Genomic DNA, 24283 nt, shown 5'->3' with positions numbered 1-24283 from the left:
AGAAGCCAAGTGCGCCAAACCGCAGGACTGTGCCGAGTCTATTACAAGTTTTGTTGGTTATAAGTACCCTAATTTGATCTACCCCTATTCTTGTGGTTTTGTTGTTTTTGCTGGTGTGCATGGGGGTGTCTTGTGCTCTTTTTTTGGATATTACAAAAGAACACAACAATCAACAATACAAAATGAAGAACAATAGAAAAGAACTCTAATATATATACACTCACTCCAGACTATACACACCTAAAATTAACAAAATATTAATAAAACAAAAAAAGAAAAATAAGTAATAGGTAATAAGTAATAGGTATCTAGGCCCCTGCATCACTAATCTTCTGGGATAGATGTTTCAAATGCCACAGCAAAAAGTGCACTTTACGTAACCTCTTAAACCGCTTTAGTGACTTTTCCACCCTTACCCCTTCTGGAAGGGCATTCCAGAAGGTAGGATCTAGATAGAAAAAGGTGCCTGACCTCATGGATATGCAATGAGCCTGGGCAGAGCAGGGACAGCCAGTCTTCACCCAGACCCAGACCTTAACAGCCATCCAGGGACACAGGGGAATATCAAGGTCGAGAGGGGAAGCTTTTCAAACAAGGCCCTATGGATCAAGACCAGTAACTAGAGTAAGACCCTAAAATGCACTGGCAACCACTGACTGTGTAAGTACGAAGGTGTTATAAGGTCAAATCTATGTCCTCATCTCAACAATCATATGGTGGTGTTTTCTAAAGTCTGTAAAGTTTGCAATTTCTTTTTGCTGGGGATAGATGACTGTCAAGTTTCACAAGTTCTGCCATGATGGTACTTATACAGTAAAGCAGAGCGCCCCTCCCTGCTATATGGTGTATCGGCCTGTGTTGGATGCTGCACCAGTTTTGTATCTATTATTGTCTGCCTCAGCTACAGGAATAACCTCTGCAGACAGATTTGGGATCTGAAGGAAGAGTGTAGAGGACAGGATGTCTTCAGCCACTCCGACATGTCAGATCTTGAGCAGGAAAGTGCAGAGGAATGGTTGTACTTTGATAATTGATTTGCATTTAGTTGTGTAGTTTGTGATATGTTCTTTCTATGTTATATTTGTCAGGTTAGAATGCTGAATCCTGAGGTTGGTTCTATTGTGACAAGTAGGTGGGAATCTGTTTCTTTACTCTACTCGTCGTGTGATAGGTTTCTCTAGTCAGCCAAGCTCTGGGCTATCAAAGCATCCTATCTTAGGAGAGATGCAGAAGAGAATGAAGGCTCAGAATACAAAAAAACCCAAACATATTGAGGTAATATTCAGCTGAGAAAATGTTAAAGTAGATGGTCAAGCAGACCTCAGAAATAGTATTACTTGAAATGTCTCTGTTAGATGTATTCAGCAGTGCTATCCATTTAGGTAGCACTGAATATCCTCATATAAGTTTCAAAGTATATCTGCTATTTGTGTAGTCCATTTGGCCATCTCTTTTATATGTTTTGTGGCTCAACAATAGAAGCAGCAGCTAGGAGCAATGTTGTAAAAGTATGCTGATGTGTTTACAACTAAGCCAGGAATTACTCCTTTGGCTAATCATAACGTAGATACTGATGACCATACACCACTGAAGCAGAGTCCCTATCGAATATCTGTCCAGGTGGAGAAGCATATGAAGCAGGAGACTGATGAGATGCTAGCCCTAGGTGTCATAAAGAAGTCTCATAGTCCCTGGGCTTCTCCTGTAGTTCTTGTTCCTAAGAAAGATGGCACAACCCACTTCTGTGTGGATTACAGGAGACTTAATGAATGAACTGTGTCTGATGCCTATCCGATGCCCTGAATGGACGAGTTACTAAACCACTTAGCTGGGGTCCAGTACCTGACTATAATGGATCTTAGCCAAGGGTACTGGCAGATTCCCCTAACAGCTGCTGCTCAAGAGCGATCAGCATTTATTACCCCATCTGGTCTGTATGAATTTACTGTGATGCCTTTTGGAATCAAAAATGCCCCTAGTACATTTCAGTCCTTGGTGAATTATCCATTAGATGGACTCTAGCAGCATGCTAGGGCTTATTTATTTATTTACTGCATTTGTATCCCACATTTTCCCACCTATTTGTAGGCTCAATGTGGCTTACATTATGCCGCTATGGTGATCACCATTAACGGAACGATAATACAAAGAAGTGGTACAATCAAGATACATGAAATATCACTTAAATAACATTGCTGTGTACAGTTAAACCTGGGTTGACCACCTGATCCATTTGAGTGGAATACTGGACTGGATCAGGGAGGCCTGCCTGACTATAAAACCCAGCAAATATCAGGTGGGAATGGCAGAAGTGCAATATTTAGGGCACAGAGTGGGAGGTGGACAGCTGAAGCCTGAACCAGCTAAGGTGGAAGCTATACAAAATTGGCCCAAATGCAAGTATTGGCCTTCCTTGTAACAACCGGGTATTACAGAAAGGTTGTGCCTCACTACTGCGCTATAGCCAAACCCCTGACTGACTTGACTAAAAAGAGACTACCCCAAATTGTTATCTGGTTGCCAGAATGTGAAGTGGCCTACCAAAATTTAAGGATAGCATTAGCTACCAATCCAGTACTAGTTGTGCCTGATTACCAGCATAGATTTGTGGTACAGACTGATGCCTCTCGGCATATGGCATTGGGGCTGTACTCAGTCAAGTGAATAGCAGCAGGGAGGAGCACCCCATTGTTTATCTGAGTTGCAAGCTCTTTGATGGAGAGGTAGCCTATGCCACTATTGAAAAAGAGTGTTTGGCCTTAGTGTGGGCCCTCAAGAAGTTACAACCATATCTGTCTGGGTGAGACTTTACTGTCATCACAGATCATAATACATTGGTCTGGCATAAGAGAGTCTCAGGAGAGAATGGGACAGTACTCCGGTGAAGCCTGTCCCTGCAAATGTACAACTTCACCATACAGCACCTGAAAGGCAGTGAACTAACGCTGATGGCCTCTCCAGAAAGGAAGAGGCAGAACCACTCTGACACTGGACTATCAAGATCAGGGCCGCCGAGAGACTGGGCGGGCCCCGCCCCGCCACTGCTCCCCCCCAGGTTGTCATTGTCGCCGCCCCCTCCGTCCACCACCGGGCCGGGCCCCCCTGAATTCAAATCATAGTGCCTCACCTCGACGTGCAGCTATAAGCGATGAACAAAAGGCCCGTGAAAGGGAACAAGCTTCTGCAAGGAAAAGGTCCAGGGTGACGAATATGACTTATGAGCAAAGCGCAAACAATAGAGAAAGAAAAGTCGATTTGGAAAGGCAGAGAATTAAAAACATAATGGCCATTAAACAATAGACTTGCTAGGGCCCATTTCATATTTTCACGAAACGGGCTTTTTTGCTTCTGTGTTATAGTTGCTGTCTTCAATTAAGTTGTGCCTATTAACCTTTGAGATTTTAAATCATTTCTCCGATTCTCCTCAAATGCTTATGTATCTTTTCTTGACAAGACGGTAAGCTTCACAGAGCAGGGGATATTTCTAATTTGTATATGTATCTGAATGCATCTTGTAACACTATATACATATTTAATACTGTATTGAGCCCGTGATCCATATAGGGAAGGGAAGTAATCTTATCTAATCCAAGGAAGGTCTGGTGATCTTTCAATGTGACCTTCATGCCTGCTCTAAAATTAAATCCAGGAAATCTGCAGCTTATTTGTGAATGAAGAACAGCACAGTTCATCAACGGCACAGTATCTGCAAATGATTTTTTGGATATTGACAGTTAAATTACCTGGAATGATTCCATATATGAATTTCACATTTTCAGTACTGGGCAAAGAACAGAGAAAATAATATCCGAGCTAGCAATGTGGGCAGTGTATTTAGTGAAAGTCATCAATCACTGAAAACCAACTTCAACTGGATATATTTATCCTATGGAGGATGCAGTTTGGGAAGCCGCTGGGTAATCCAAATTGTGCACTGTTTTATGAAAACAGGCTATTTAAGCCCTCGGCTGTCTCAAAGCTGCTACGCAAAGCAGAACCTTGTGCCAGACTAATTCAATCAGTTTCCAGTAGAAACTGAGAGAAAGGTCAGCTTAGCTACCAAGAATATTAAAAAATAATAACAAATAAATTAAATAATATTAAGACTCATGGCTTGGAGTAGGTGAGCCCTTAGGCCGCAGTCAGGTTTATGCTACCCACCTATTCCAAAGGCTAGGTAGGCCCCAATTGGCAGCAGCGAGTCACACCCCGGCGAGGATGTGAGCAGAGGATGGCTGTCAGAAGAGCCCTTGGGGGCTAACCCAATGGAGTCGAGGCCAGGGAATGACCCTTAAGAGGGTCCTTGGGGGCCTGGCCTGATGAAGTCAGGACCAGGGAGTGACCCTTAAGAGGGCCCTTGGGGGTCTGGCCTGATGAAGTCAGTATCAGGGAATGCAGAGTCAGAGGGCCTGGAAGCCGGGAACAAGAAGACACAATAAGACACAGGCAGGAACAGGGCTGGAAAACAGAAAGGAAGAGGACCGGAACATAGGCAGGAACAGGACTGGAACACAAGCAAGACAACTCTAGGAGATCTGTTGCAAAGGCACTGGCTGAGAGTCAGAAACTTCCAGCACCCTCTTGCAGGCTATAAAGGAAGTGCTAGGTTTCCAGAAAGTAAACAGATTCTTCTTGGCAATTCACATAATTTCTCCCAGTTACACACTCTGAGCATGCCCTCATCCCTGGCACTGACCGGCAGAAGATTAGAAGAAAGAGAGTCACTGCACACTGGTCTGCTTCCTCCTCCTCCACGGCTGCCCGAGTCCGACTGCTGAATTTGAACTACAGGGCTATATAGTGTCCTGTGCAGTTCAAATTCAGCAGTCGGTCAGGACTGCAGAGGAGGACGAGGAGGAGGACATGGCCTGAGGTGTGCCACTTTCATCCACATGCTGAAAACTGTCAGGGGGATCAGGGACGAGGACAAGCATGGGGAGTGTTTTGGCAGGGGTTTGTGCCACAAGGAGTGCGGGAGAGAACTGAGGCTTGGATTTAAGAATGAGTTATGGGTGCTGGGAGGGGGAAGAGAGTTTTAGAGGGAACTGTGTGGGTGTGTGTGCCAGGGTGGGTTCAGAGAAAGCTGTTTGGGTGTGTGCTGGGGCTGTTTGAGACAGAGCATTATGGAGGTGAGGTGTCATTGAAGGGGGGAGTTTTAGAAAGAGAGAGCTATAGGGGGTGTCAACAGGGACAAGGCTCAGAGACAGCTGGGGGAAAGTTTGAGAGAGCGCTATGGATGTCTGTATGTGTGCCCCCTCGATGGGGGAAGGGGTATGAGATAATTGAGAGAGTAATGGAGGCAGGGGCTTAGCCAGACACCCAATTTTGGGTGGGCCTGGGCCCAAGATGGGTGGACAGAACTCTGCCTTGTCCCACAAGTGATATGGTCTTGCCCCCTCTCACCTGCATGCCATATGGTCTCTCAAACATCCCCCCTCCCCCGCATACCTTTTAAATAGCAGATTTTCACTGGCAGTGAGCAGCAACTAACACACATTGCTCATGCTGGCCCCACAGCCTTCCCTCTGATGCAACTTCCTGTTTCCGCATAGGCAGGGATACATCAGAGGGAAGCCTGTGGGGCTGGTGTGAGCAGTATGTATTAGTCGCTACCTGCTGCAGGCGAAGAGCTGCTATTTACAAGGTATGCAGGAGGGACAGTTGTTGGGAGTTTTCGGCTGGTGGGGCTTGGGGATCCCTGTCAGTCACATCATAGGTGTGCTGCTACTGGGTGGGCCTCAGCCCAAAGTGGGTGGGCCCGGGCCCATCTGGGCCCACCCTTGGCTACGCCACTGGAGGTATGTATGGGGGGATGGGGGTTCAAAAAGAAAATGCTATGGGAACATGTACAGGGAGGGGGAAGCAGGAAGGAGAGATTGAGAGAGAGCTATGGGTGTGTGTGTGCTCTGGAGAGATCTGAGAAAGAGAAGGTGGAGAAAGGGTCCTGCAGGGGGGATAGGGTGAAAGAGAAAGAAAGCTGGGGAAGGGGGAAGGCTGGGGATTCAATTGCCAGGGGGAAGGAAGATAAGGCATGGATAGAATTTTAAAATTACATCCACTGTGTGCCGAGCTTAAGGGTTCAGTTTAATTTTTGTCTACATATTTGTTTTATTTTTATAACTTAACCTTTAGAGTAGGATACATGTCTATGACACTATTTTATCCCAAATTAAAAATTAAAATTCTTTTTTTCTACCTGTGTGGTCTGGTCATTTTATATTTTTAATTGTGTTGATTTTAGTCTCTGGTTTCTGCTTTCCTCTTTCTTCTCTTAACTCTCTTGCCAGGGTTTCCTTTTCCATTTGTCATTTTCCTCTCTCCTCCTGTCTTTTTCATTTCCATCATTACATCCAGCATTGATCTTTTCCTTTCAGTTTCTTCCATTTATTTTTCAGCTTCTCTGTCCAGGTTTCATTATTACTAGCCAGTCTTCAATTTCCCTCTTTTTACTGCATCTACCTACAGGTTTCCATCTCTTTCCCTCAACCTGGCTCTCCCATTCCCCTTCCTCATATTCCTCAGACTTTCACTAACTGTCCTCTCCTCCTAACATCTTCTTTCTCCTTATTCCATCCCATGTTTCCTTCGTTCCCCTCTCTCTCCTCCTATTCCATCCAGTATCTCCGCTTTTTCTCCCTTCCCCTTCCATCCTCTCTCTCCCCTCCCCCTTCCATCCAGCAACTCCCATCTCTCTCTCTCTCTCATTCTCTTCCATCCAGCACCTCCCCCTTTCTCCCTCTTCCATTGTCTCTCCTCTCTCCACTTCCATTCAGTACCTCTCCTTTTCCCCTTTTCCCTTCCATTCAGAATCTCCCTTTCCATTGTCTCCCCTTTCCATCCACTATCTCCCCCTCTCTCTCTTCTTTCATTCAGTGCCTCTCCTTTCCCTCCATCTAGTGTCTCACCTGTTCCATCCACAATCACCTCTCTCACTCCCCTTTTCCTGTTACAGCCATCCAGAATGTCCTATCACACTCCTTCCCTCCCAGCCTGCCTTGCCCTGGGCATTCAGGATCTCCTCTGTCTCTCCCTCTTATGCCCCCGCCATCCAACATCACCCCTCTGTTTCTCTCACACCTCCCACCATCACTCTTCTATTATTCCCAGCACCAAGCATTACCCTGTCTCTCTCTTCCCTCCCTCCCTTCATTCAGCATGGCCTGTCTCTCCTCAATATTATTGTCTCTTTTTGCCTTTCCCCATCATGCAGCATAGTCCCATTTCTCTTTCCCTCACCCCACCATTTTCCCATCTCTCTCCCTCTCTCTTTCCGTCCCACTCCCTCCTAGTCACTAATTAAGATTTCTTGAGTCTTCAGCTGCCTGGAGGCAGGCTTCCCCGCCCTGCTTCTTGCTCACTCCCCTCCCTTCATCTCCCGTGGCAAAACAAAATTAATTCCCTACTGCTCCTACCTTGGCAGGGGTAAGGGCACAGGCGCCCACACACTGACTTCCTCCCGGGTCGCTACTGCGGTGGCCTGGAGGAACCACGAGCTGCCCTGTCTCTCGTGCTTGCTTGCTCTCCTCTCCTCCGTCTCTGACCCTTGTGCTGGCAGCAGCAAAACAAAAAACAAAATGAAACCATGCACAGGGCCATAGCCCTGCATGCGCTGCTGCTGCCTTCCTTCCTCCTCCCTCCCCTCATGATGTAACTTCCTGTTTTGGAGAAGGAGGGAGGAGGAAGGGAGCTGTCAGCAGCATGCACAGGGCTTGTCTTTTTCAGTAGTTCAGCACCCAGTCTCTCACTGTATCTTATCACTAAGCTTTTCAATAATCTTCATAGCCAGTCATTATCCAAATAATCCAGTCTCTCTGTGCTCACTGAATTGAGTTAACCATGGTCACTCCACGCAGATTACCACACTGCGTTCTTTAAAGCCTAATACAGCAATACCACTACTGCTATGAGTCATAACTAGGTTATGTCTAGCCTATTCCCATGGTTTGTGATGCTTCTGGATCATAAAATATGGTAATGTATCCCAAACCTTAGCTCACTGGAGTTCTCCCTCCTTTTTTCCCTTTTCCTCTTGCAGTGTAACCCAGCCATTGTGGTTTGCTGCCATTTTTTTTGTTTTAGAGAACGCTGACCTGGAATGTTAGAAGGCAACACATCTTTGGTCATTGCTTCATTTATTAACCCTGTATTGGATTTATTTTGACTGATATTTGGCAGTCCAAATGATCTCCGATGCAGTCACTTTGTGCCAAAACAAGGCCCGTGTTGGGTCTATAATTTAAAGATTTGTCCCGTCTTTGGAAGCTCTTGGTGCTCTTTCTTCACTTTGTATAGTTTGTACTTTAACCTTCTCTGTGTTGCTATGATAACAATTGTTAGCCAGAAGTCACATTCCACAGCTCCCTCAGAAAACCCACAGACATGCACCAGGAATCTTGCCAGTAGCTGAAGTGTTGTACATGTCTGGATTTGGGCAAAGGCAATGCAAGCAACTGCCTCCAGCAGCAAAATTGCCACTTCCATGTCTCAATCTGAGCCTGAGGTGACAGTCGCTGTCCTGTACAGCTGCCAGCTTCCATGCAGCAGTAGAAATTCCAATTCCAACATTCAAAGTCAATCAGTATTTTAGTAAGCTTTTTAAAAAAGCATAATTCTATTAAAGAAGCAAAGATTATGCGATGGGTTGAAAGCAGATTCTGCAGTAACTGAAATGTTTGGCAGCACTTCTGCCACATGACCTGCAGAGTAAAATATGTCCACACACTGCCATTTACATATGAATATTTATTGCATATGGAAGCAAAGTGTTTCTTCCACCAATTAGATATTGAAATCCAAAGTGTTCACTGGCTGCTGATGAACACTTAATTTGCTTACCCACAAATTTTTAAAAGACATGCGGATAGTCCTGGGCCATTTAAATTGCTAAACAACTGGATACTTTCTGTATAAATGTGGGCAAAGACTGGGATGAGATGGTGGTGGCTCTAAAAATGATTTGTTTAGTGGAAATATTCACCTGCTAAATGGATAATGTATCAGTTTAGTTTAGGCTTACTCATTAGCAAGCCAAAATGAAATGGATGGTAGAACAAGCATAGAAACAGAGAAACATGGCCACAGATAAGGGCCAAATGGCCCATCCAGCCTGCCCATCCTCAGCATCCACTATCTCCTCCTCTCCCTAAGACATCCCACATGCCTGTCCCATGCTTTCTTGAATTCAGACACCACTACCTCAACCGGGAGGCTATTCCACGCATCCACCACCCTTTCTGTAAAAAAGTATTTCCTTAGATTACTCCTGGGCCTATAACCTCTTAACTTCATCTTATGCCCTCTGGAGTTTTCCTTCATTTGAAAAAAAGCTCACCTCCTGTACATTAATGCCACAGAGATATTTAAATGACTCATCATATCCCCTCTCCTGCCTTTCTTCCTGAGTATACATATTGAGATCTATAAGTCTGTCCCCATATGCCAGACACCATAACCAATTCTGTAGCTGCGCTCTGGACTTACTCCATCCTGTTTATATCTTTTTGAAGGTGAGGTCTCCAGAATTGCACACAGTATTCTAAATGGGACCTCACCAGAGACTTATTACTACTATTAATCATTTCTATAGTGCTACTAGACATACACAGTGCTGTGCACATTATATGCAGGTACTTTCTGTGTCCCTTGGCCACTGAAAACAGGATACTGGGCTAGATGGACCATTGGTCTGACCCAGTATAGCTACTGGTATGTGCCCTAGTGGGCTCACAATCTAAGTTTTTGTACTTGGGGCAATGGAGGGTTAAGTGACTTGCCCTTAGTCTCAAAGAGCTGCAGTGGGAATTGAAACCCACTTCCCCAGCATCTCAGTCCACTGCACTAACCATTAGGCTATTCCTCCACTGTCTTTGACCATTGCATTTTCAACCCGTTCTGCCACCTTAAGATCAACGGATACAATCACTTCCAAGTCCCACTTGTCTTTCGTACACAGAAGTACTTCATCCCCTATACTATACTACTCCCTTGGATTGTTGCAACCCAAGTGCACGACCTTGCATTTTTTAGCATTAAATCTTAGTTGCCAATTTCTGGGCCATTCTTTAAGTTCCGCTAGATCCCTCCTCATACTATCCACACCTTCTGGAGTGTCTACCTTATTACAAGATTTGGTATCATCCACAAAGAGACAAACCTTACCAAACAGTCCTTCCGCAATATCACTCATAACGATGTTAAAAAGAACTGGCCCAAGGACCAATCTCTGCAATACGCTACTGATAACATCCTTTTCCTTGGAACAAACTCCATTTACCACTACTCTCTATCTCCTTCCATTTAACCAGTTTTTAACCCAGTCAGTCACTTTAAGGCCCATATCGAGGGTACTCAGTTTATTTATCAGTCACCTTATGTGGAACCATGTCAAAGGCTTTGCTAAATTTCCAAGTACACCTCATCTAGAACCCCTCCCATATCCAAAGGTGTTTACTGGCTCAATACTGTCCATTAGTAACTTTTTCTCCTATCCTGCTTGCAGGGCCGCCAGGAGGGGGGGGGGGGACGAGACAAAATTCCATGGGCTTGGCCTCCAAGGGGGGGCCTCTCTGGCAAGCTCATTCCTGCCTGCCTGCTTCTTCAGGTCTGTCCTCTCCTGCTCCTGAGTGCGTTAATGCAATAATCCAGGTCCCGACTCCCGGAACGAGCAGGAGAGGATAGACCAAGGAGGTTGGATGAAAACAGGAGATGGGATGAAATCAAAAAGTTGAAGCCAAATAGGTTTGTCTCTCTTTCGTCTTCCACGCGCAGCAGTCATCCCACAACAAAGCAAACAAATGTATGAGCTGCTGCATCCACGTTGTGGTTCTTTATTGCTCGGTAGCATTTTTATTTGATCCTACTTATATTTTTGAACACGCTGTCTTGTGCAGCAGGCAAGGGAGGCGACGTGAATGGGGTGGGGGCATAAGTGGGGCGGGGAAGGCGGCGTGAGTGGTGGGCAGGGGCACGGCGGTCCGGTTCTACCCCAGGCCTGGCTATTTCTCTCAGTGGCCCTGCCTGCTTGAGATTCTCCACTTAGTTTTTATCAGGGCCAGCTCAAGAGTTTGAGCTGCCCTGGACAAACGTTTGTTTTTGCAGCCCCCTATGACCCACCCCCCTGTTCCACCGCCTACTTTGTGGCCAATCTGGGGATATGCGGTGCAAAAACTACATATAAATAAAATCAGAAAATAAATTGGAACATTTCATTCAGTTGGATCATCTCTGGCAGAGGGAGATCAAATAATATGGAAGACTGAAGAGAGTGAGAGGTAGTGGAAAGGGGTGGGGGAGAAGAAAATGCCATTGTGGTATCCACACTATTCATACATTCAGCGCTGCTACCCATTCAGATGGTGGCACTACATTTAAGGACAAACAGTGACTGTGACAGCTAAATATTTACCCTTATTAGATAAAATGTTAACATAAAAAGACAACAAGCAACCTGACTCTTCAAGCTGAAGTGATTTGAAATTCACCAGTTTATGGAAGGGAAAAAAGACCTTAGAAACCGCTTTTTCATTGGTCTTTAAAGAACCTCTCACTTTTTAATAGTGGCTGCTAGTGCCAAAAATCTGCACCTTTTAACTGTGCTTTACTTATCTAAGCCAATCTTTAGCACTCTGTTTTTCCTGAGGGTCTGGAGAAAGGTAAATGGTGTGTGTGTCTGTGTCTTTGGGGGCAGGGGAGCTGGAGAAAGGTGGACGGTGTGTGTGCCTGTGTCTTTGGGAATGAAGAATGGCGGATGGTGGGTGAGTCTTTTCCTCCTTACTACCCTCCCCCCAGCTATCACTGCATCTTTCTCCCCACCCTATCCCCCACAACCAGCCTTCAGCTTGCTACTCCCATCCCCATGGCACATTCACCCCTTCAGATTTGACTGTGGGCGACAGTGGATTGAAGCACCCATCTTCCTGAGTGGACCCTGACGCAGCTTTTTCCAGCGAAACGCTGGCCAATGTCAGTCGAGGAAGAGTGGAATGAGGCAATCATCAAGAGCAGAACACCACACAAAAAGTGTAACAAAGTGACATTATTCTTTATGATTAGGAAGCATTATAGGTGCTCCGTTGTGTTGAATTAATGTTTAAAAACATTGGGTTTTTTTTTTGCCTATGATGAGGTACGAATCCCCTTAAGACCAGTAATTGGTAAATGGGAGTACGTGTTGCTAGTGAGATCAGAGTTGGATCCTGCAGCACCTTGAGGCTTTTTCCCATTTGTTATTATCAGTGGGATGGTGATTTAAAAAATTTTTTTAACCACCTGAAGTTGTTTTTCTTCCATACATGAGCAGTGGGAAGCATTCTGTGTTGATAACTATATATTATAGCTTATCCTACCACCACCTGTTAGTTAATAACTTTTACTGTGCCAAAACTGAAATCTCTTATTTCTTCTATCTGGTCAATAAAATAAGGAGCTCATTGTGAACACTATCTACCCTGAAAGATTGTTTTCTGGCTGTACATGAGGAATTGTGATATATATATATATATATTATTTTTTTATTACATTTGTACCCTGTGCTTTCCCACTTATGGCAGGCTCAATGCAGCTCAGGTACTTATTTGTACCTGGGGCAATGGAGGGTTAAGTGACTTGCCCAGAGTCACAAGGAGCTGCCTGTGCCTGCAGTGGGAATCAAACCCAGTTCCCCAGGACCAAAGTCCACCACTCTAACCACTAGGTCACTCCTCCACTATAAATAAGTGTATGCTTGTGTCCCTAGTCATGCATTCAACGTTTATATAATCCTTTCAAGAAAGCCAGTTAATCGTTTAACTTATCAGTGGAACATAACCACAGAGGCATGGTATGGTTGCAATTTCAATATTGGTAATACTAGGTCCCAGCTAAGGAACAGGTTATTTTGAGATAGTTTTCACTGGACCAAACTTGCTTTCCTTGTGCCATCACCATCCTGCACGCAGTCATCATCTAGTACACTCAAAACAAAGCAAGCAAACCTAAGAGCTGCTGCATCCTCATTGTTCTTTATTCTTTATTGTTGGTAGCATTTTTATTTAATCTCACTTATATTTTCAAACATGCTGGCTTGTGCAGCATACAGATGTATACAGAGGAAGTATTGGTTTCATCAGTTAGAGTAGTAATTAGTTCTAAATTGTAAATCATTGTGTCATTTGGAGGGGTTGGCTATAGGCAGTCCCTGTATTCATGCAGAGATCTTTTCACCTACTAAAGGGCCACCAAAACAGACATCATGTTATGAGAATCAGGTACCTAACAATCAGACTTACTATTTATAAGTATAATTAAAAAAAAAAAACCAACAAAACATTAATTAGGTTGAAACTGGGAGCATTTAACATCTTTTTTTCCTGTGCCTACATAAAAAGAAAAAGATGGCATGTGGGAACTTGCTCCTTTTTTGTGGAATGCAGTGGTATATTGTAAAAAAAAACACTTGCTTTTTTTTGTTATTACTACTACTATTTCACATATGTGCAGTGGTGTGCTGGAGCAGGCTCTCACAGGCTCGCAAGAGCCGGTTGTTAAGTTTTTAAGAATTTTGGCAGCTACTTTAACAACTGGCTCCCAAAATGTGGACTTGGGCCCCCTGCTGAATTCTCTTTTACTTTGCTGGTGGGGATGCTGAAGCCTGCCAGCCAAGTAAATAGACTGCTGCTGCTCCCCGCTCCTTGTTTCCAGCTCTGAGCAGCAGGCTGGGACTTCTCCAGCATGTGTGAGAAGTTTCAGCATGCTGCTCAGAGCAAGACGTTGGGATTGGTGGCAGTCCATATTTTGGCTGCCAGCAAAGGTATGCCTAGCGTGCCCGCACGAAGGGAGGGAGGAGAGAGAGGCAAGTGTTGCTCCCCCCCACCCCTAGCCCTTTCAACTGCAGAGCTGGCTACGCCCCCGGAGAAAGAGCCTGTTGTTAAAAATTTACCAGCACACCCCTGCATATGTGTATTGAATAATGAGGTAGGGACGTCCTTTATGCAGAAGTTCTGTCCAGAGGCAGTCTAAATATGCCAACATTGTCCATTTCGGCACACTATCAGCAGCCAAGTTCATACAAACTTAATTATGTTCAATGGAAAATAAATCTATTGGCTCAGGCTGCTTGCTATTTGAATATTCCATCACTGTTTCATTATTGATACCAATATTATTTGCTGTAAACTTTGTTTTAATTCATTTATCCAATCCTTACATGCACATAGTTTTGTTTTTTAAACCCAAAGGTGAATCCTAAGGGTAGTTGAACAATTAGGTATAAACTGTGTTTGTTATGGTTTTTTTTTTTTTTACTTTACTTGTTTTGGATAGCTTTGGGTCTTGCTGATCTGTACATCTGCTGTTTAGAATTTTGGAAGATGGAAACGAGGAAATAAAAATTAAGTTTTGGATGTACTCTGTAGAATTTGTTGTTTACTTTTGCAATGTATATATGGATGCTTGTATGCATGTGATAATATTTGAATAACTGTCTATACTTATGGCTATGATTTCTGAACATGCGGCATCATTAAAGGACAGACTTTTAAATGCCCAGCTGGGTATATATGGTAATCTCATCTTTGTTAAATGTTTCAGACATATCCATGTACTTGCTCCCATGATATAACTGAATTCTATTACGCTATCTCACTGTATTTTCAAATGTAAGCCACATTGAAACCGAGTTTGCTTGGGATAATGTGAGACAAAATATTTTAAAAAATATATCCTTTCCTTTATCTTCCACCTTTTAAGACACTGCCTATCCAGTTAACATAAGCCAGTAGAGGAAGAGGAAGTGTCCTGATGAGCTGCGGTTCACTTCCTCTTCCTCCTGCCACAAAATCTCTGCATGGCAGGTGAGGGGGAGAAAGACTGAGGAGAGGCTGTGATACCAGCAGCTTTGCAGAATTCTGTATATTCTGTGGGGCAGGGGGAGGGGGATTATGTACAAATTATTCCCCTAGGAATAATGATAATTTACAATCTAAAAACATCTAACAACAGAAGCCCTAATTATAATGAAATGAACACTGTAAGAACCTATTTGCTAATAGTTACATACTATAAATGTCCTAATTTAAGGTAAATTAATGTCTAATAGCCCTATGTGATTATAAATAGCATTATTATTTGCATGTATTCTTGTTTTTGAGGTTTGTTTTCCACATTAATTTTATTTGTTTTTTCTGGGAACCAATTACTGCCCTGTTAAGAAACATAAGATCAAATGATACCACTAAGTAGCTTAATTGAATTCATTAACAGACTGATATTGAACGTGGTAAAAAGTCATAAATATTTTCCTAATGCAGTCTGTGTGCTTTGCAATGCACATTTCTTAAAAAGTACCTAAGGGGCTCTTTTACTAAGAGCCAGTTGCACTAACTCCATGGAAAGAGCCCTTCCCTTACCGATCCCTTAGCGAATCAGTAAAAAACGGGCATGCATGAAGGAAATCACAAGCAAATGAGCTGCTCACTGTTAGCTCATTTGCACGTGATTTCATTCCTAAGCTGGGGAAGCCAGTCGGCCAGCTGAGCATGCGCAGAGCAGCCAAGCATTATGCTGGCTGCTCTGCGCATACCAAAGATGGCTTCATACACGCAGACAAGCTGAGTGTTTAATAGCCGTCAATAAATTGTCGGGCATTTTGTGCAGCAGAGGAAGAGAGCGGGACCCTAGAAAGAGAGAATCGGGGATCGGGACATGCGAGGACGCCCAAATCAAAACTATTTGGACGTCCCTTTTGATTATGCCCCTCCAGGTCTCTCTCAGCCAAGCACAGTGTGTTTAGCTGACACCAGTGACAGCTAAATGCGCTGTGATTGGCTGAGAGAGACCTGGAGGGGCATAATTGAAAGGGACATCCAAATAGTTTTGATTTGGACGTCCTCGCATGTCACGATCCCCGATTCTCTCCAGTGGTGGTCATTTCAGGCACCTTAGTCGTAAGAGACATCAGAATTAAGTATGTGGATTTTATACCATATCATTGTGCTATACTCAAGGTTGTAGCAAGCTCACTCACCATGGTATCCCCCCAACAGTAGTGTTAGGCACTTGAAAGGACGTACCTGATGAGCACTTGGATGTTTTTTTTTCTTCCAATTTTTGCGGTGGGCGTCCTCCTCTGCATGGGTCCCACTCACAGCAGCCCCAAGGAGAGGTGCAGAAAACACATTAGATTTTCCACGGTGCATGGGGTCGGAAAACGGCTGTGCATCTGCCTTGCATGCACATTATAATACTAATTAGCTCATGATAATAACTTTTAGATCATTTGCATTCCATTTTCGTTAGCTGCTACCGTGACAGGAAAATGGTTCGGGAGAACCCTCTTGTGCATGTCTTGTTTTACTACTTGCTCACTAGACTGGCTAGAACTGGTTTAAAAACCACATTGCTGGCTCATTAAGTTTAGTGCATCTGGCCCTAAGTGCTAAAATCCATAACTAGCTGCTTAATATGACTAGGGGTGGTAAGAGGGTGTGGCAGGAAAAAAGCAGAGAAGAGCACAGTAAATTACCACATGCTAGCTGTCACAGCTGCCGATAGTATGGTTGCATTTACTACCACCTCAAGAAGAGGTGGTAACTGCAGCTTCACTATTGGCAGTCTAGTAGCATGGCCATGGACTGACAGCAACAGTTTCTGGTCCCCCCTCCCCATATTTTACCTGATCAGAGCTCCTGGTATCCCACCCCCCATATTTTCCCTGATCCGATACCCCTGTTCCTCATAGCACGAGGAGTCAGTCTCCTTACACTATATGTAAGGGTGCTCCCTTGCAGTAGTACCATGAGATTACTGGTAGGCGTCATGGTAGCCATTTTCAGTCACAGAACTAGGTGAGACAGGAGAAGAGGTGGATTGCTCCTGTCTTGGCCCACTACACCACCAATGATCACATCTGGGTAAGTTCCAGGGGTGATGGAGGGCCCAGAAAGGTCTGAAGGTGGTGGTGGGAAAGCTGGAATTTTACATGTGGGTGGTACTTTGATGTGGGACAGGAGCTTGTTGGGGATTTAGGATCAGAAGGGATATGCCAAAGGGATCAGGAGGATTGGAGGGGGGATGTGCTAAGGTGATCAGAGGGTAGAGGGACAGGGGAAGAATAGGATGTTCATGGGGGTAAGATGGGGGGCAAGGCGGGAAGGTGAGATCAGATCTGGGAGGAAATGTTTTTGGCAGGAGCGCTGCCACGACTTTACTGGGTATATTTATTGCTTTGACTGCACCACATTACCTGCATGGACTCCCATGCAATCTGGCACTGAATACAATTTGTTCAACATTACAGAACTGTGTTAAGCTATTTTAATGCAGAGATGAATCTAAGCACCAGTTTAGGGTGTCAAGTTTATATAAAGAGCAGTTCCATAACTGGGCACTAACACTTATGTGACCACTGTGCATGTAAATGTTTAGAATACTAACATGAACGTGTGTCAGTGGCGTAGCTACAGGGGGGCATGGGGGCCTGGACCCCCCAAATTGGATCTGGAGCCCCTTTTTTGGCAGGCAGGGGTCCTCAACTCCCACCAGCGAAGCCTTTCTCCAGCACTGTTCTCTGCACATAGCCCACCCTGCTTCCTCTCATGTCGCGTGCATGCTCAGTTTTAGTGAAACTGAGAATGTGTGACACTGGTTTTAGTTTCACTAAAACCAAGCATGCATGCGACATGAGGGAAAGCAGGGCAGGCAATGTGCAGAGAACCATGCTGTAGAAAGGCTTCAACTGGTAGGGGTTGGGGATCCCCACCAGCCAAGTTATGTGGAGTTGTGGCAGGGAGGCGAGCCAAACTTTGCTCCCCCAATTTGGGGTCCAGACTCCCCCCAACACTGAGGTCTGGCTATACCCCTGACACACGTTGGTGCACCCTTACACACATATATGCCAGTGTACCACCTAAGTGCACAAATTTGCAAGGGAGTTATAAATATAGATGGAGGATGGATGGGACACAGGTGGGGCTCCCACTTAAGCATGCAAATTCCAAAATTCTGAAACTTATATAACCCCTCTGCTGCATTTTGGTTGGCGTAAAGTGCAGGCACCTAAATGTAAAGTGCTGATATTGGGTTATTCTAGTATTCTATAACAGAACCTAGCAGGCCACGGACCGTGTGGCCGACTGAAGGTTAGATTGTCAGACCCGGTGGGGACAGGTGGGGAAGGAGTTGTTTCTGATTTCATGGGGGGAGTGCTTGTAGGGAGGTTCAAGAGAGCACCTGAGCCTCTTTAGGTTTTTCTGTGCATTTTTTCATGTGCAGCTGTGCCGCTTTGAGAATGCTTATAATGCCTTGATCCCCAGATCAGAGGCGCATTGTTCTCTGAGGAGCCTGCTGGTACTTCGGCAAAACCCACTGCACCTGCACCTTTTGTGGCAGGATCCATTTGGGTGGACAGGTTGTCTTTCCTAATGCCGAAGTGCTGACTTCAAGGGCTACATTCAGTAATGGCGCCTAAATTCGGGTGCCCCAAAAAATGCACTCTAAGCGCTATTCTATAAATGGCGCTCTGAGTTGGGCGCTGTTTATACAATAGTACTTAGTGCCAAGATCCACACCCAATTTACACCAACTGAAACCTAAATGTGGGAAAGAGGAACCCGAATTATAGCTACATCATGCAAGGTTCCATGTTAGGAGTCACAGACCAAGAAAGGGATCTAGGTGTCGTCACTGATGATACTTTTAAACCTTCTGCTCAGTGTGCTGCTGAGGCTAAGAAAGCAAATAGAATGGAAAACAAAAATGAGGATGTTATAATGTCTTTGTATCGCTCCATGGTGCGACCGCACCTCGAATATTGTGTTCAATTCTGGTCGCTGTATCTCAAAAAAGATATAGTGGAATTAGAAAAGGTGCAGAGAAGGGCGACGAAAATGATAAAGGGGATGGGATGACTTCCCTATGAGGAAAGGCTAAAGCGGCTAGGGCTCTTCAGCTTGGAGAAAAGGCGGCTGAGGGGAGATATGATAGAGGTCTATAAAATAATGAGTGGAGTTGAACGGGTAGATGTGAAGCGTCTGTTCACGCTTTCCAAAAATACTAGGACTAGGGGGCATGCGATGAAGCTACAATGTAGTAAATTTAAAACGAATCAGAGAAAACTTTTCTTCACTCAACATGTAATTAAACTCTGGAATTCGTTGCCAGAGAATGTGGTAAAGGCAGTTAGCTTAGCGGAGTTTAAAAAAGGTTTGGACAGCTTCCTAAAGGAAAAGTCCATAGACCGTTATTAAATGGACTTGGGGAAAATCCACTATTTCTGGGATAAGCAGTATAAAATGTTTGTACTTTTTTGGGATCTTGCCAGGTATTTGTGACCTGGATTGGCCACTGTTGGAAACAGGATGCTGGGCTTGAGGGACTTTTGGTCTGTCCCAGTATGGCAATATGTAAATTAGGCATGGATCTACCATACTCTAACACTGTGCGCAAATTCTAGGATTGCCCCTCCCATGGCCCCTTTTTGGATCTGTGCGGAAAAATTTACATGCACATCTTTATAGAATCCCAGCTGTAACTTCAAATTGTTGCCAATTAGTGCCAATAATTGATTGTTGGTACTTAATTGTTGGCTCTGATTGGCTCATTATTCAATACATTGCAAGTGCAAATTAGGTGCATGAAGAATTTTGAGAGCCATATATAGAATTTGGGGGCAAGTGTTTTTTATTTGTTCTATTGAAGGGCTAATCATGCCTTATCAGGCTAGGAGACAAAAAAGACTGAAGAGAAGTGTGTTAACACTGGGTGTAGGAGACTGCACATTTGTCCTGAAGGACAATTCAAAGTACTGGGCCAGGGAAAAGCAATTCCACTTAGGCAGCCATTAGGTGATGTCACCAGAGGTGTGGCTGCATTAGCCTGGCTTGTCACCAGAGAAATATGGGTACTCCTCGCTCATATATTGCAAGTCCACAACAGAGGGGGTAGAGAGAGAAAGAGGAAAAAGTGATTCTGAAGTGATGTGAATTTTCTTTCCAAATGCCGCAGTTTACATCTCTAGAGTCCTGTTCCTATAATCTGCCTACTTACATGCCTCAAACAGAAGATCAGGATAACAGTTAACTTCCCACAACCACAGTATTATCTGTAAGGAATGTTTTAAGCTGAGAAGGGTGCCTTGATGCTGGATGATACATTTGTATGGGCCTTCAGATAAAACGCAGCTCCTAAATTGAAAACCCATTGCCATGTATTTTTTATTTTCCAAAATTCTATACTGTTTAAAACTAAGTTGAGTGAGACATACTACATTTGGAAAGATCCTCAATTTTTGGCCACAGCAAGAATATCTTTATTCATGAAATGCAACTTCAGCAACCTATCATTATCCACTTTGAGGGCCAAGGAGATAAGGATGGTTGCCATGTGTGGATGTCATTCTGGCATGTCTCAAGGACAGCTGTCAAATCCTAACTATCTATGGGGCTGATGATCAATTTCCCTGTGATGTTCTGAACAGCGCTGTAAAATTAGTGTGGGAAAATAATGCCCCTTTGATCAATGCTAATAGGATGCAAATTTATGCACGCTATTAGCGCTGATCATCGGGAGGATTGTGCCTGGGCATGTGACTAAGGCACAGTCTTCCTGCAGAAGTTGTTTGACAGGTCTGGGCTGTCAAAAAAAAGCCTGGACCTGACAAATACAGCCCAACAGAAGGGCATGGAGGTCCGCTGGATATCCAGACCCCCATCCCTTCCTCCTCCTGCAAGTGCCGCCTCAAAACGGCGGTGCCCTGCCCTGTCAGGTGCATACTAGATGGTGCTCATAGGAGGATGGAGATAGGGCTACTTCCTCCTCCTTTTTCAAGATAAAGGGAGAGTTGGGGGCAGTGGCGTAGCCAGAAGGCAATTTTTGGGTGGGCCAACAGGTCAGATGGGTGGGCACCAGGGTTGCCAACTTTTTGAAATTGAAAAACTTGCCACCTGATGCACCACCCCATGCTCACCTCTACCCTACTCCCAATAACTTCAATGAGGGTAGCAGTGCAGGCTTCAGTGACTGCAGGCCACATTGAGGGCTAGGGGAAGTACAAGAGATTGTACTCTTCAGCGTCCATTCAGCCTCGGTCCCCTAACACACATACTTAGCCTGTATAGCAAGACCAAACACTTTTCAGCATATCTCTCCAGTTACATGCTGTAGAAATGATCCCAGAAAGTATAGTCTAGTATTAAATTCTGCAAATAAATTCTGCATCCACAGTACCCCCTGGTTTCCCCAATGGGTGCAGAGCAGAGTTAGGACATTTTCCCATAAAACGCACTGTAATCTCAACAGTCACCATATAGTAAATAAAACAATCTTTAAAACAAAATCTACGATGCCAGCACTAACTTCCAAAACAAGGATCCTACCTATGAAAAAGGCATTGCCTTACATATTATAGAGGGGCCCTAAAATATCAATACATCTATTGGGAAAATGAACAAACCAAACTTACTACAGAAGGCTATATAGAAATTCATGCTAACAGAATACCTCGATCACACACATGGAACAAAAATGCCAAATATAGAATAATTGACTACAAATTATAAAAATAACCAAAACACAAGGAAGCCAGACCTTGCATGCAATACAATACCAGAAAAACAGAAAGAAATGCATTTCCTCTTGTGCAAAATATAAAGATAGTACATGACAGGGATGGTGTTAGAGGAGTGCAACTGGAGCAATTGCTGTTGGTCCCCTGGCCAGAGAGAACCACAAGCATGATGGAAGTGAAGGCAGTGCAGGCTGGTGATGGGCCTTGGGGTTCCCTCCCAAATTTATGGCCTGGGCTCCAGCCATGTCTAACACCAGCTCTGGCAAGATGTACATTCCAAATCTGACATATTCTAATCAGAAAATAGAAAATAAAATTATTTTTTCTATCTTTTGTTGTCTGGCTATTTTATTTTTCAAATCAGCTTGGTCCTAGTCTCTGGTTTCTTCTTTCCTCTGTATTAACTCACTCACCAGAGGTCCCCTGTCTATTTGTCATGTCTTCTCTCTCCATGTCCACCATCCATCTCCATCTCTGTGTCCCAATGGTTCCTTGTCCAGTATTTCCACTATGTTCAAATTCCCGCCATCAATCACCCTTTTATCCCCTACCCCTGTGTCCAGCATCATCCCTTGTGTCCCTATGCCTTCCCATGTCCATTACCTCCCTTCTGAGTTCCTATTCTCCCCTATGTCTAGTATCGCTCCCCTGTGTCCATATACCCCTCCCTCCCAATGTCAGCTTAGGCCTCTCTATTCCCAATTCCTTCCCCCCCTGTTAGGCATTGCCATCCCCATATAGCATCTCACATCTGTTTCTGTATTTCCCCCTTTCTCGCTCACCACACCAATGTCTCTGTCTTCTGCGATCCCACCCTATCCAGCTTCTCTCCTTCCAGCTTTTGGCTCTTTCTTCCACTGTGAGTTAAAAATTTGTCTCCCTCTTTCTTCATACCCTTGACCCCGTCATCTCTCTCCCTTCCCTCTAATCTCCTCCCCCTGGTACAGCACCTCTGTTCCTTCCCTCGAGCCTCCCCTGCAGGCCTTCCCTCCAGCCTCTAGCCCCCCCCCACAGGTCCAGCATCTCTCTCCCTTCCTTCCAGCCTGCCCCCCCTTGCAGGTCCATCAACTTCCTTCCTTTCCTTCAGCCCCCACCCTCTCCCCTTTGTAGGTCCAGCACCTCTCTTCCTTCCTTTCCCTCCATCGTTCTCCTACTATTGCAGGTCCAGCACCTCTCTCTCTTGCCTCCAGCCCCCCCCCAATAAGTCTAGCACTCTGTCCCTTGCCTCCAGCCTGCCACTCCCCCCCTTTGCCGGTCCAAAACCTTTCTTCCTTCCCTCCAGCCAGCCACCCCCCCTTGCAGGTCCCAAACCTCTCTCCCTTCCCTCCAGCCAGTTAGCCTTCTCCACCCTCCTTGCAGGTCCTGAACCTCTCTCCCTCCATTCAGCCTCCAGCCCCCCCCCCCCCAGGTGCAGCCACTGTCTCCCAGCCCAGCCCTCTCCCACCCTGCAGGTACAACCACTCACTCCCAGCCTGCCCCGCAGGTCAGCATTACTCGTCATCCATCCTTTTTCCTCCCTCATTCTCAATGCGCTGCTTCTAGTTTAATTAAGGGCACCAGCTGACAGTGATTCATAGACGGAGACCCACTCCAGGGCCTTCCCTCTGCCGCGATCCGCTCTCTCTATCGCAACTTCCTGTTTCCAAGAGGGCGGATCGTTGCAGAGGGAAGGCTCCGGAGTGGTTCTCTGTGAATCGCTGCTGGCCAGCGCCCTTAATTTAAACTAGGTGGTTCGAGGCGGGGGTGAGGGAGGGAATAGATGATTCATCTTGGCCACCACTCAGGCCCATCCATGACTACACCCCTGGTTACTACTACTACTACTATTTAGCATTTCTATAGCGCTACAAGGCATACGCAGCGCTGCACAAACATAGAAGAAAGACAGTCCCTGCTCAAAGAGCTTACAATTTAATAGACAAAAAATAAATAAAGTAAGCAAATCAATCAATAATCTGAACGGGAAGAAGAGAGGAGGGTAGGTGGAGGCGGTGGTTTACAAGTGGTTACGAGTCAAAGCAATGTTAAAGAGGTGGGCTTTCAGTCTAGATTTAAAGGTGGCCAAGGATGGGGCAAGACGTAGGGGATCAGGAAGTTTATTCCAGGCGTAGGGTGCAGCGAGACAAAAGGCGCGAAGTCTGGAGTGGCAGTAGTGGAGAAGGGAAAGATAAGAAGGATTTATTCCATGGAGCGGAGTGCACGGGAAGGGGTGTAGGGAAGGACTGAGTGTGGAGAGATACTGGGGACAGCAGGAGTGAATACATTTATAGGGGTAGTAGAAGAAGTTTGAACAGGATGCGAAAACGGATAGGGAGCCAGTGAAGGGTCTTGAGGAGAGGGGTAGTATGAGTAAAGCGACCCTGGCGGAAGATGAGACGGGCAGCAGAGTTTTGAACCGACTGGAGAGGGGAGAGGTGACTAAGTGGGAGGCCAGCAAGAAGCAGATTGCAGTAGTCTAAACGAGAGGTGACAAGGGTGTGGATGAGGGTTTTGGTAGAGTGCTCGGAAAGAAAGGGGCGGATTTTACGGATGTTGTAAAGAAAGAAACGACAGGTTTTGGCGGTCTGCTGGATATGAGCAGAGAAGGAGAGAGAAGAGTCAAAGATGGTTAGGGGGCAGTAGACCACCAGGCCAGCCTCTGGTGGTTGGGGGCTTGTAGGGATCCTGCTGGACCACCAGGATTTTTTTTATTGTTAGTGTGTGTGTGTGGGGGGGGGGAGATTTTATCAGATGGGACCTCCAGAC

General features: G+C 45.2%; 1 protein-coding gene and 1 pseudogene across 2 annotated transcripts in view; both read right to left on the bottom strand.

Annotated features, from left to right (window-relative positions):
• PHACTR1 (phosphatase and actin regulator 1) overlaps nucleotides 1-24283 on the bottom strand; it is a 436304-nt gene that overhangs the window by 161493 nt on the left and 250528 nt on the right. The gene's annotated exons all lie outside the window — the stretch shown is intronic.
• LOC115460807 lies at nucleotides 20961-21160 on the bottom strand (annotated as a pseudogene).

The sequence above is a fragment of the Microcaecilia unicolor genome, chromosome 1 (assembly GCF_901765095.1).
Source record: "Microcaecilia unicolor chromosome 1, aMicUni1.1, whole genome shotgun sequence".
Lineage (NCBI taxonomy): Eukaryota > Metazoa > Chordata > Amphibia > Gymnophiona > Siphonopidae > Microcaecilia > Microcaecilia unicolor.
Note: the sequence above shows the minus strand (reverse complement) of the source record. Positions and strands in the feature narration are given on the sequence as shown.